Source organism: Fukomys damarensis, unplaced genomic scaffold (assembly GCF_012274545.1).
Source record: "Fukomys damarensis isolate Sample0158 unplaced genomic scaffold, DMR_v1.0_HiC HiC_scaffold_4, whole genome shotgun sequence".
NCBI lineage: Eukaryota > Metazoa > Chordata > Mammalia > Rodentia > Bathyergidae > Fukomys > Fukomys damarensis.
Window position 1 is genome coordinate 68228467 of NW_022900916.1, and position 11949 is coordinate 68240415.

General features: G+C 42.2%; 1 pseudogene; it reads right to left on the reverse strand.

The window, feature by feature from the left end:
* Positions 1 to 4450: 4450 nt before the first annotated feature.
* Positions 4451 to 5303, reverse strand: LOC104849198 (annotated as a pseudogene).
* Positions 5304 to 11949: the final 6646 nt, after the last annotated feature.

Here is an 11949-nt window from a genome sequence, read left to right on the forward strand (position 1 = left end):
TAACCCCCACACCCGTTTTACAGGGATCCTCACCTGCATGGCAGCAGCAATTCCAGGTCCTACACAATGATCTTGCTTCTTGGTTTCTTCAAATCTGTTTTTGACCTGGGTTCCATGACTTGTTCTCCCTCATCAGTGACTCGGTTCCAAGAGACCTGAGCAGCCATGCGGAGAGCACAAGTCCTTTTGGAGAGGGCAAGGAGTATGTGCATGAAGTAGGTCTGATGACTGATGTCTCTTCTCTCACCTCGTGTAAATCCCCAGTACTGCAGAAAGCAAAAATCCTGTGACAACAGTTCAATGATGTGCAATCTGCAGTATTTGACTTTGCCTGACTGATTCACCAACATTTGTGTTATGTGAGGAAATACTCAGGGGCCAACTTGAGCTTCCTTGAGAATTTGTCTTCTTTTCATCCTTGTAATTGTAAACTTGAGTTACCACAAACACTTCTTGCAAGACAAACAATTAATTTTTGTTTCATTTTGTCTATCTTGTTTTTTGGGTGCTGGAAAGAGAGGTGAGGTAAAGAGAAATATGAGCTGCTGGTGAGGGACTGTGTGGGGCTGGGCTCTATATTCTGTGCAGATATAGCTCTTAGCCATAGGTTATTCTGCTCAGGAACCTGTCAATTCAATACACCCTCTTAAAAAGGTTTGGTGTGTCCTATTTATTTCACTTAAGAGTATGGCCTCAATATGCATCCATTTTCCTATGAATGTCTCTCATTTCTCATTCTTTATGGCTGAATAGTACTCCTTTTTATAGAAAAACCACATCTTTATCCAGTCTCTAACTGCTGGTCAGTTGGGCTGTTTCCAAGTTTTAGCTATTACCAACCATGCTGCTATAAATGTGGATGTGCATATATCACTGTGGTGTGATTCCTTTTCTTTTGGAAAGATGCCCAGCAGGGGGATGGCTGCATCAAACTATGTAGGGGAAGTGGGAAGGGTAGGAGAAAGGAAATAAGGGAAAAGAAAATAAATGAGAAAAGGAAAAAATGGAAACAAAGTCTTTCTAAATAGGGGAGGGAGGAGGGAATGGAAGGAGGGCAGGGGTAAGGGGAAAAAATGAGAACCAAGACCTGTCATGTAAAGGTGCAAGATCCCAGTGATGAATGTAACTGTACTGTATACCTAGAATGTACCACTAAACTCTGAAAATGAAAAAATAAAAATAAAAAAAGAAGGTCTGGTGGGTCTGGGTAGAAAGCTCTTTCAGGGGCTACTACAGGCCAGGTGGGCTGGCCCTAGAGACTCAAGCTGGCAAAATCCTATCTGAAGTCCCCAAGGCCACAGCAAGGCCTTAACCTGTGACCCCACTTTCTTACTCAGCTTCCTCCCTAGCTTCTGAATTGTTGTCATAGTGTCCGGTGCCATCTGGAAAATAGAAGTCCTCTATCTTGAAGGCTCAAAACTTGCCTGTTAACTGTTGTTGGGAAAAAAAATCTTTGTTAGATTTTTACCCCTACAAAAGAGCCATCATAATTAACTGATTCATGAAAAAATTTTTTAAAACTCTGAAATATATTTGCCACCAAAGACAAGCAGTCCTCTTTCTTAAAGTGGGCTGAGTTCTGCAAATAAAGATTGGTAATGTCAAAAGAGAAGCCGATTAAATCCATGGCCAGGACTTAGCAAAATGCATCTGGTTTGCCTTTTCTGAGAACTGTGTGAGTCCTCACGTTCTTGCTCATCTGGGAGCGTACCAAACTGGGGGAGCTGGGGGAAGTCCTCGGTCTCTAAGACCTTCTTAAAACAAGAAGAGAATGCTTAAAAGTCCAGCTCTTTCCCAGCCGTCTCTAGCGTTTGCAGGGCTTCTGTTAATATCTGCTTCTTGCAAACAGAAAGGAGGCTTAGTAACAGCTGTTCCTCCCCCGGCCCGTTCCTTACTATTTCCTCCTTTAATGAAGGGAAATTGGTGTACTATAATGGGCCAGTGCTGGGGGCTCACATGGATACAAATGGAAAGTGAAGAGCTCCTGACTGCCTGTGTGCCAGGTGCTCGCTAATTGTAAGATGGAATAATGGATAATAGCCCGTCTTGGTGTGCTGATCAATGACGTCCACAAAGGGATGGAGAGCAGGTCACCATAGACAATGCGCCGGCCTCTCATCGCTGCTATTCATTTTGCAGGCACTGATGGTTAAAATACAGGCTCTATTACCTACAGGCCACAATGACAGGGACTCCGCATCAAACTGTAATTAGGTTTGATCAGGGCCGGGGTACAGTTGCTGCCATCAGAATCACTCGGAATTAATTTTATACTTGTGAAAGGATATGAGGTGAGACTGATTTAATGGTAACCAAAGCAACCCACTCTTGTGTAACTGTCTAAGCTTGGAAGAGAGAAGTAAAAAGAGAAAGGGGGAAAAAGGGAGATGCCCACTGTCGCTCCATTAATTTTACCACGACTAGTTAGGAGGAACGTGTTCAGCAGGAGCAGGGCCATCGCAGCACTCTGATTGCTGTCTGGGTCCTGGGAACTTTGTTGGTATCATTACGTGCCCAGAGCAGACCTTGGGATGCTTCATTCCCTGCTCCGTTTGGCCCCTTTCACGTGGGTTTGGAAATTGTTTAGGGCAGGAGTTTCAATTTGTAGGAAAAGGAGGAGGACATTCAAGCCGGGCCACTTTTTCTTTCTCTGGTTAAAAAAAGTCGGTTATTCAGCCTGTTTGACTTTGGTGCCACGTGTGTCGCTGAGCCAGTGTGACTCGTAGGAGGGCCGACAGAAGACTGCGGAGCCCTGTAGTTCATGGAGACAGTGACGTGGACAGTGTGGTGAGGGGCGCACACCTAGTTCCTTACTATTGAACATACATTAAGTTGTGTTGCAGTGTTAGCGTCTTACCGTCCGATCTGAGATCACTGGAGTAACCTGTGTGCAGGTAGATGCATTTTCACCTGCGTCCAGATGCTGTCAAGCGTGATCAGTTCCTCTCGTGTCTGAGCTCTACCAGTTAGATGTCAGAAATTAAACATTTTCTCTTTTGGTCCCTGGCAGATTTATTCATCTTTCCCCATACCATATCAGTTTCAAGAATAGAATTATCACACTCATTTTGAGGACAGAATTCTGTTAAACTATGTAGACAATGATTTACAGGGACAGGCTTCTTTTCCTAAATACTTCTCGCATGATTTTGTGAACAAGAAAATAGAATAAATATTTTGAGTCAGTTAAGTGAGTAGGAAGTGTTAAAACATGCTATATATCCTCCTGTTTTTTTTAAAAGAGAACATTTGAACTCTTTTAAAATTTCTCCCCTTGTATACAACATATTAGCTATTCAAGTGATAAAAATTGTAAGAAGAATGGGCCGGGGATTCAGCTCAGTGGTTCCGCCACCTGCTTTGGAAGCTCAAGGACCCAAGTTCAATCCCCAGTACCAAAAAAAAAAAAAAAAAAAGAAAAAAAAGAAAGAAAGAAAAAAATGAAGCTAATAGAGGTCATCGAGGTAGTACTGATGCACGTTATGGCATATCTGCCTGCCTAGAAATTTCATGTCAACTTCAGACGTAAGAATGTTCAAGGTTTCAAAACAGCATTACATTCAGCTAAAATTCACCTCACCTATTTTGGAGCTGGGGAATTTATAAGGCCTTAGGATTGAACTTCAGCTGTGTGGCTGTCACTGCCTTTCTCTTTAGGCCAAGACAGTGTGAGTGAATGAACACGGAGAGGTCGTGGAAAGGGAATTAGACAGTGAAGTGGGAAGCTTAGTAGATTTCCCTGAGCCCCCATTTATTTCTCAGAGAAATTGCTTTGTTGGCACTGCGCTGATTCACCCCCTCCAAACACACAACTTCTAAGAGGCAGAGTTAGAGGAGCAGGAGCCGTAACTACCATATGTAGGTGCTGTGCCTGTTTACCCAACGATATCTGAAATCTGTTGACACTCCAGACAGGCTGCACTAAAGATACCTCTGGGGGCTTCTCGGTAAAGTCTTTATCCTGATGGGAATTTATGGTCGTTTTAGAGTCTAAACAGGGTTATGGGAGTTACTCCTTTGGCCCACTGATTGGCACACGGGAAGACTGCACAGACTCCACATCTAACTACAGCAGATCTTCAAACTTAGTGTCCTGTCACAAGTTCCTAGAAATGTAGACCTGCAAGTTATGAGTTTAAAATGGCCAGAATGTAGTTGCACTACTACACTGTGTGAAATCAAGTGAAGTGTCCTGGAGATTCCTGGTGGTCTCTTGACCAGAAACATTTAAAAGGAACTCTCAAGCATGCTGAGAGGTAATTATCAGAATACTTGGGCACCTTTGTTCCTGAATATCAAGTTTTAAGGCTTCTCTCTGTGATTACCTCTTGCAAACTGCACACAGGACAGCTCATTACAGACTGCTCGTGAGAGACACTGAGCTCTTGGGTTCAAAGGGAGGGTGGGCTCTAGACTATCCAGGGCTGCCCTGACTCTGCAGGGCTAACCTTTACACTGCATTCGAAGTTTTATCCTGCTTCTGGGAACACTTTGGTCCTGCTTCAAGTCTGTTTTACTCCACCTCAGTGATGACAGATATATATTTGAACTCTTGTGGTCTGAAGTTAAAGGTCTCCACTAAGCCATGGGTGTCTTTCTGATCAGTAGTGTAGAACCTGACTGAAGATGTTCTGTGCCTCAGCAACGTTCAAAAATGTGGAGTCCACGTCCGCTATCTTCTTAAGCCTCTTCCTAAATTTAGGGAAGCGACAGAAGTCAGCTGGCCCGCTGCGGCATCCTCCTGGGGCCTGGTTATTATAAATGCAGTGCATTGGAGTTCAGGACCTGTCCATTATCCTGCATAGGACTCATGTCCCTCCCCTCTTGGCTGTGCACACAGAAATGCTGTATGGCACTGAGCCCGGTTCCAGATCAAACCAAACTTCTCTCTAGGAATAACTGCATAGATTATCTTTTGCTGCATGTCTCTGCCAAATCTTGTCCTTGGCGAATCTTTTGTTCCTAGACTGTTTCCCCAAGCTTCTGTCTTCTGCTTCTCACATGTGGTAAAGTAACCTTAACTTGAGTGACCACTTGCTGCTTCCCCAGGCTGGACAGAGCTGGGTTAGCCAGGCGCCTCAGCTGGATTTCATCCCACAGCAGGGCAAAAGGAAGGGAGCAGCCTCCAGCTCGGCTCGGACTGCGGCCTCCTTGGCATGAGGGGAACACCACAGTTGTGCAGGCCAAGCTGGTGCTGCCTGCCCATCTGTCACTGTGCCCAGGCCTCGCTGGATGTGGCCACCCGAAGGAGCCCCCAGTGGCCCCCAGGACAGCACCATCACCACCACCGTCTTCTCCTCCATGGCTCTTGCCTGTTCCATTGCTGCCCCGCAATGCTATTTTGGTGTAGGAAGAGTAAGCGGAGGAAATAGTGCAGACATTAAAGTTTAAGTGGCCCAAGAACCCATGTGCATATCACATGCCAAATTTTGAGAAGTAGGACCAAGACAGGTCTGCAGGAGAGCTTGGCAGGCCCAAGACTGCTGTCCTTAGAAAAACCTGTTTCTGAGGTTGGCCCTTGGTTGGTATGTGGGAACCGTGCTGGTAATATTTCCCATATATTGATAGGAAATTTTCCCTAAAAGATACATTTAGCTTCCTGTGTAAGTAATGTGGTATATGCGAAATACCTGCTTTCCTTTATGGAGCCTGGAATTTCAGGGACTGTGGTTAGTCATCAAGACACTGTGGAACCCAGGAGATGATACTTGGACCTTTTTTCTGGTATCTTCCGAACTTTGCCCTGGGGTGCCTTTTCCAATGGCTAGTTTTGCTATGTATCATTTCACTGTAATCAGTGTTAGCTGTGAATAAGAATGAATGCTAAGCCCTGTGAGTTCTTCTAACAAATGATCACACTTGAGCATGGCCTTTGGAATCCAGACCCAGTAGGAAGTCAGTTCTAAGTACTTCACTGTTAACACTGTCCACATCCTCAAAAGCAGTGCTTTGAAAAGAAGACGACTTAGTAAAATATTAAGAATTCTTGTGAAAAGTGTCACTACTTCATTCAGAGAGAAAGAAACAGGTGTAGTTCTGAGTAGGCAGCCCCTAGAAGTTAGGAACCAGGAACAGGTGTGAGACTACAGGAGGGAGGTGCTTCGAAAGTTCTAAGTGAAAGTCTTCCTTCCCTCTCTTCACAGCACACCCACCGATCACTAACTGCCAGGCATTCCCGTTATGAGTAACCTTTATGTTCTTCGTTTTTTCTGGTACTGGGAATTGAACTCAGGGCCTAGAGTTTGCCAGGCAGGTGCTGTGCCGCTGAGCTCCATCCGTGGCCCTGTGTTCTTCTTTTGGAGTGGAAGAATTGGAATGGCTGTAGAGAGATAATCAATGAAACAGAGGAGATCAAGGACAAGGCTGATACTTCCTGATAGAATGTAGGTTCTATGCTCCACACTGAACTGGAATTTATTTGTAGCAGAAGGATGTCTTCCATGGGGGCGGGTATTTCCACCTCAGTGATGTAAACCTAGGCATGGTACATTGGACCAAGCCTGGAAGATGGAGAACAGATCAGCTCTTTTGAAAAAAGCTGACAATTTAGCTGGCCATTCAGTCAGTCCCAGGACCATGGGTACAAAAAACATGTACATAAGACAACATCCTTAACCTCTATCTTGGAGCTAAAGTGAGAAGAAAGCCAGGAAGAATTCACTGACATTATATTAGAGGGCAGGCTGGACAAACACACCATACTTCTCCCCCAAAAAGAGAGGAAGGAAGAAAAGAATATAGCATCTAAAATGTGAAACCCAGCCTAGAAGAAACCATAACTCAGAACACAGAATATCACTCAATAAAAGAGCTTAATAAGAACACAAATTCAGCAAAATAAGAACTCAGACAGTGAATGGCCAAACAGAACAGGAGAAGATGGTGGAAAATCTGAGGAGCCCAGGGGACAGAGAGCATGACACTGTCACAGGGCCACATTTGTATGTCTTCCATAGAGGACAAGAGCAGGCGTGGCAGAAAATTATACTTCTGATAGAGAACAGGCTTGCAATAATCACAGTGCTTACAGAAGAAAACAAGATTAAAGCACTTAAGAGAAATGGAATAAATTTTGAAAGGCAGACAGAGACAAACACACGAAAACTGGTGAATTTAGAGAACTCAGCCCATCAAGTGGAGGATTCCAACTCTTGGAAGACACAGGAAGAGGAAAGTGGCCTGAACAGTTTCAAAGGAAAATTGTCAGTGTTCAACATGGAATCACCTTGGTCATTTAGTTCGAAGGTGAAGAAAGAATTGTTCATTCATCTAGGTAGGAAAATGCAAGCTATTTGCAAAGAAGATATCAGGCTGATGATAGAGTCTGCTCCGCAGCAGCGTTACATACTGAAAAGGATATGTTGGAATGTCTGTGAAAGATGTGAACTCCCCAAATGTTAGACTAAAGCAAGTCATCATTCGAGTAGAAAAGCAGAGGCATCTCCTTTTAAAGAGAGAAGACCTGAGACATCCTTGAAAATGTGAGTGGCGGTGAAATGCAGCCATGCAAGATATGCACATGGATAAAATAAGGGAACTCTGAAAAAAGAAGTCATTGCCGAGGACCCAGTGACCATGGACCCCATTTACGTATAGGACTGAAATTAAGCAAACATGGGTAGGAGTAGGCAAATGTTATAATGTTCATGGTAGAGAATGGTCTCAGACAAGCAATGGGAAGGAAGGAAAGTGGTAACAGTGTTTTCAGCACTCATTGCTGAATCGATCGGTATTTTTATATGGGACTTATTTATAACTAACACAGATGCTTTCAATGTATTGGAGGAGTTTATATCTTTTTTTTTCTTTCAGCTTTTAGTAAATAATATTCTTGGTTTAGAAAAAAGCAGCTTAACTTAATTTCTTTTTTACTGTTTAACAGAAGGACTTTTAAGTTAATGTTTTAAATAGCACCTATGTTAGGATTCCATTTGTGTGAAACCATGCTCTGTAGTCATCCACCCATCCTTCTGCTAGTGTGTGCGCAAACACACACACACACACATCTAGATTAAAGAAAGGTCAGTAAGCTTTTTCTGAATGGTAGGATTTTCGGTGGCTTTAAAAATTGTGCTGCTCTTATTGCCCAAGATTTGTACTCCAAGGGTTTTTACTAAAAGAAATCTTAGTGGCTTCCCTTTTTAAGATAGATTATGGCCATGAATGCCACTGTCTCTTGATATTGGACCTTCCTGTGTCAGTTTAGTCATACATTGTTCGAATACATTAATGTATGCAGAGAGAATATTTTCTATGCCTCTAGTCCATGAAAAAAGTACAAATATTAAGTAAATGGATATGTTAATCAAGGCTCCATTGTTGTGACAAAATACCTAAGAAGGTTTAAAAGAAGAAAACATTTCATTGTAAGTAAGATCCTAATGGTATAACTGACAATGTGTAATAGGAAGAAAAGGGCAAAAGGTGTAGGGGAAGTGGGAAGGGTAGGGGAATGGAAATAAGGGAAAAGAAAAAAACATGAGATAATGAAAAAGTGGAAATAAAGTGTTTCTAAATAGGGAAGCAAGGAGGGGGTGAAGGGAGGGCAGGGACAAGGGGAAAAAATGAGAACCAAGACCTGTCATGTAAAGGTACAAGATCCCAATGATGAATGTTACTGTACTGTCCACCTAAAATGCACCAATAGACTCAGTGAGGAAAAAAAGCCATTTCTTCATTATATTATATTCCTAATCTATAACACTGATAATTAAAAATGGCAAGTTGAACTACATCTGTCACATTAGCACTTTTCATCTATTGCCAGAGAATAAAGTTTGAAATTAGCAGCTTCACTCTTAAATATTTTTCAGTAGATTTTCCCCCCGTTTCCTCAGTTCATCTGGCAGTAGTCTGCTGAGACAAAGTGATTCAGAAAAATTAAGCAGGGTGTCTTATTTCTCTAAAAAAAAAAGCACTCACCCATTTTTCACTGAAGACTTCCTTCTTCCGTTTTTCTTTTTTGGGGTTCTGTTTTCTTTTGAGAGGGTGATGAAGCCATTCTGCTAGATGTCCAAAACACAAGTTCATGTTCTCTAAAGTAGAAGATTAAATTCTAGGAACAATGGAGGTTAAGAGTAGGAAAAGTTTATTGAGGGAAGGAAAGCTTCTGTCTAAGAGAGACAGACGGGGCACGTGAAAGTGGGTGGCCCCATCCAGACACTTTCAAAAGGCTTCACCTCCACCTACGGCTGCTGTAGGGATCAAGCCTTCAACACACGAGCTTTTGAGGGACACTGCAGGTACAAAGCACAGCAAGAGACATCTTTTAAAATATTATTAAAGACTTCTAGAGAGGAAACATTGTCTAAATCACTTAACTCAGAAAAAAAAGTTTTGTATTTTAGTTCCATACTGCTTATTTCTAAAAAAAACCCAAAAACCCACCTTTTTCTTTAGTTTATCCTGTTTCCTGTTTGCCAGTCTGTACTCTATAAAAATCAACATAGGATGAAAATATGGCTTTGTTTATTGATACTCAAATGATGTGATTTTTTAAAATAAACAATACTGCGGCCAGGGACTTAGCTCAGTGGTTCTGCCGCCTGCCTTGGAAGGGCAAAGACCTGAGTTCAATCCCTGGTACCAAACAAACAAACAAACAAACCAGTACTTTCAGAAACAAAGTCTTTATCATCAAGAGCCCTGTCTAGTCACACACACACAAAAAGTACGAGACTTGTTTGGACCTCATTTAAACAAATTCTCTCAGCATTCATTATCAGTCCTTGATGATACCCTGGCAGTGCTCTGCCCACTGATTTCTGTGTCTGGACTCAGCCAGAAGCAGAAGCCTTGTGTCTGGGCAGCTTTCCCTTATGCCCTCTGTTTATGTTTGTACTCTTAGCTGGTGGTAGACACCCCTAAACAGAGCCATTGGAGTATTCCCTTGGGCACAGACAGTGAGGGCTTGTGGTTTGTGCAGGATTTAAAAGCAACAATAGTTATGTAAAAACCCTAAAATTCAGACTTTTGTTTTTTGGGACCAGGGATCGAACTCAAGTCCTTGTGTTAGCAAGGCAGGCATGGCACCACTGAGCTAAATCCCTGACCCAAATTCAGACTCTTTTGGGGCAGGAGTATTACATGCCATTTAATCTTTGTTTTTTCAGCTTTAATTGAGTTTATTGGTACATTTTAGGGATACAATACCGTTATATTTATTGTTGGGCTCTTGTACCTCTACATGACAAGTCTTGATTCTCATTTTTTCCCCTTACCTCTGCCCTCCCTTCACCCCCTCCTCCCCTCCCCATCTACAAACACTTTATTTCCATCTTTTCATTATCTCACATTTTTTTCTTTTCCCTTTTTACTCTTCCCCTACCCGTCCCACCTTCCCTACACCTTTAGCTCCTTTCTTCCCATTTCTAAATGTCAGTAATCTTATTAGGATCTTATGCATTGTTGCAGATTATTCACACCAGGGATGCCATTTAATCTTGATTGTCAACTTGACTAGATGAGAGACTCCTGGAGAGGTGGTTGGACCATGTTGGGCACCGTACTCATCGTAGCTGGGTGGACTGGCGGGAGGTGAATCACTGGAGGACGCTCTCGGAGGATGCATCTCTGATTCTCACTTCCTTTCAGCTTTGCTTTCCAACCACTGTAAAGTAAGCAGCTTTACTCCATCAAGTGCTTCAGCTATGCTGCTTCTGCTTTGGATCCAGCCAACTATGGACTGGACCCTCTGAAACCACGAGCCAAATTAAACCTTTCCTCCTTTAAGTTATGGGTGTTGGGTATTTTGTCTCAACAATGGGTCAGCAAAGCTGACCAGTATGTGGGGATTAAACTCAGCCTTGCACATGCTAGGCAAGCACTCTACCACTGAGTCACATCCTCATTCCATTTTTTTTGGGGGGGGGGCGATTGAACTCAGGACTTTGTGCTTGCGAGGCAGGCAGCAGAACCACTGGGCTAAATCCCCGGCCCATCCCCATTCCCTTTATAAAAATTTTATTTTTATCTCACTGAGTTGCCTAGCCTTGGCTTGAATTTTGCATTCTCCTACCTTAGTCCTCCAAGAGACTGGGATTATAGGCATGGCCACCATGCACTGTTTGGCCTCTATTACTCATTAGATGTGCAAGCAATTCTGAACAGTGTCAAAATAAACTACTACTACTGCATCATCACACACATATAAAAAGTTGTACAAAGTTATAAACAACTGTAACAGTTAACATTGAGGGAAGCAGCCATAGGTTTATTAGGTATGGGGTAACTATATTTAAAATTTTTATTTACTTTTGGGAAAAATATTTGTATTGCTAAAGGCTCATTTTTAGTAGGAAAGCTTGCTTTCTACTTTTAAGCATGGAAAAGAGATTTATATTCACTCCTATTGCAGTGTAGGCTGGGCGTCTTTTGCAGAAATTCATTTCATACATCATGGAGTTTTTAATTTGCATTTACACTTTGAATAGTGAAATAAAGGGGTGAATTGTGACATGTAATGCTATTTGACAAATTTTGTGTAATAAATGAGATATCTAGTGGGATTTGAATATTATTTTAAAATTAAAATGTAATTAAAAATTAAAACTAAATAACCAAGTGAGTAAAATAGTGATAATTACAGAAAATAATTTTATATGCAGGTGGAGGCTGTTAAAGATGATCCCACTGGTGTCCAGTCCACGAACTATGCCACTGCCTGGCAGAGCCATTTAATACCTTAGTGGTTGACCTTCTAACTAATGGAGAATAGACACATATATAATTGGCTCTGTGTTTTCCTCAATTTCCTGCCCTTCCTGTCTGAGATATTTTTATACTTGTCACAGGATAAACCTAAATGCATTTTATTTTTCAAGGTCTTTTTTTTTTTTTTTAAAAACCCTACTCCTGAGTGAATAATGATAGTTGTGGAACACCCACCACAGTCATGTACACCCTTCTCCAAGTTCATTGTTTACTCACTTGTAGGTGGGGCAAAAAGAA